Source organism: Palaemon carinicauda, chromosome 21 (assembly GCF_036898095.1).
Source record: "Palaemon carinicauda isolate YSFRI2023 chromosome 21, ASM3689809v2, whole genome shotgun sequence".
Classification (NCBI taxonomy): domain Eukaryota; kingdom Metazoa; phylum Arthropoda; class Malacostraca; order Decapoda; family Palaemonidae; genus Palaemon; species Palaemon carinicauda.
This window is the reverse complement of record NC_090745.1, coordinates 15,768,826-15,771,325: the sequence shown is the minus strand read 5'-3', so window position 1 is coordinate 15,771,325 and position 2,500 is coordinate 15,768,826.

The following is a 2,500-nucleotide window of genomic DNA, read 5'->3' as shown; positions in this document are numbered from 1 at the left end:
TGATTTTGGTCATCTGTTTTCAGAGATACTCTTTTATGGATATTCATATAATCTTCTGAAAAGAATATCGCTGAACGTATGTATAGCTATATTTAAAAACATTGATATAATTAGTTTAGATCTCTTTCATAATTCCCTCAAAAGAAATTATGGGAGTCATGTTAAACCTTGATTCAATGCGAGGAAGCTTAAGAATGCCTGGACATGACCCGTTTAACGATAAAATGATCTTCACCATGTGCATGATTTGTTTATCCTCCTCTGACATGATACATTATTTAACGAAAAGAGTCGACACCGTTGATAGTGTACACATTAAAACTGGAATCACTCCACAATAGAAATCGGTCTCTCTCTCTCTCTCTCTCTCTCTCTCTCTCTCTCTCTCTCACACACACACACACACACATACATTAATGCAGATGATCCTAGTAACTAGTCTCAATCTTGAATGCATTCAAGGACATCTTCCTGACGCATAGTGATAGTTCGAGTGGACACTTTTTTGAGTGCCTTAATCTCTCTCTCTCTCTCTCTCTCTCTCTCTCTCTCTCTCATATTAATGCAGATGATCTTAGTAACTTGTCTCAATCTTGAATGCATTCAAGGACATCTTCCTGACGCATAGTGATAGTTCGAGTGGATACGTTTTGAGTCTCTCTCTCTCTCTCTCCTCTCTCTCTCTCTCTCTCTCTCTCTCTAAGGTTTTTCACTGGTAATGTTGTTTTTTTTCTTTTTCGTTTTTAACGACATTATCAGTGATGGATTGAGTATGGGTTTTATTTTTACTGGGATGCCCCTATTTATATCAATAAGATTCGTTAATAGATACGTCGAATGAAGGGAATAGTAAAAGGTATGGGAGAAATTTAATAAAGGAAAATAGACTTAGAGAGAGAGAGAGAGAGAGAGAGAGAGAGAGAGAGAGGAGAGAGAGAGAGCATGTGATTATTTGTATTTTTGATATTCCTTACAAAGGTAACTCCGGAATATAATCTGCAAAGGGCCTTACACAGAAAAGCAAGAGAAAAAAAAGTTATGTTCTGGAATTGTAATAAAATTAACAGGAGCCCTCTCTTAGATAAGGTAAACTGTAAAATAAAGTTTACTGTTAAATACAATATATTAGCTTTTTTAAGGTGCGTCCTTGGTGCCGTGTTTATTTACTTCATATACTGTTAGCGATTTGGAAACTCGTCTTGCTTGTTGCCCAGATTATAAATACAATATACTGTATTTACCCCCTGAGGAGATCCCGTCTCGTTTGCTATTGTCAACTTTTAATCATTTTTTATACATGTCTTGTTTAGGAGGATGTTTTCACTTATGTTTATTCCTGGAGTTCATTATTTATATCTTTATTATGTATGATCTAAAGTGAACTTATTTAAAACCTGTAAGTAAATTGTCATTTGGTCTGGGAAAAGTCTTTTAAAGTTTAATGTATTAAGTATAGATGAGAAAAATGGCAATGCAAATCAACAATAAATTTTTAAAATTTAATTCTTATTTATTTTTACTTCTTTTATTTAGATTAAGCCAGCCATTGGTACTTTAACTTAAATGTTAAGGAAATATCAAACGGTAAATTAAGCCTGGTTTGGAACTCAGGGCTATGCCAGCTAACTGACGAATTTTAATGACGGCCAAATGTTGAGAATAGTCCTTTAAGATATGTATTTAGTAATGCGTAGTCTAACTGTACTAATAATTTTTTTATGTTGCAATGGTGTATGTGACTGATTCTGTGTTTTGTAACTTGACTAGATTTTATAAGCATTAATTCAGAATATGTGCCGAGTTGAATGTTCTAGATTCGTAGTTTTTTTTAATTACTGGTAAATGATCTGGGTCTGGTATGTGATAATATAGCACATGTTAAATTATTATTATTATTATTATTATTATTATTATTATTATTATTATTATTATTATTATTATTATTTCTACTAGCTAAGCTACAACCGTAGCTGTAACTAAAATTTTATAGGTGTACCGAATTTTGATGATGTTTGATAAAGGTTACTTAAAGAATCTAGTAGTTTTTCATATCTATAACTAAACCTTTTAAATTAATAGAAAAGCTGAAAAAATAATTGCGGCAGCCTTTAATTTATTTTTTATTTTATTTTTTTATGAGTGGATTTTTCTTCTTTTGTGTTTATGGCCTTTTTAATTTGGGATTTTATTTTTATGGTGATTTATGTGAGAATTAGAATACTTTTTTAGAAGTCAAATGTTACTAATGAAGTTCTATTACTCATCAACATTTTAAGGATGTGAACTAAATGAATGATTTTTATTGTTGTTGAGATCCAAAAGAAGTGTTATATTTATTTTATCAACGCCACATTTCATTAGTCGGTGTCACTAGCCACAATGTGTTGTTATTTAGCATCTTGGTGGCAAATCTCGCACCAAGAAGCTAAACTTATTGGTCAACAAGGAGTGCTTGTTTATTAAGGTGGTGTCACACAGGCGTGAACGGGCGGGACTTCAA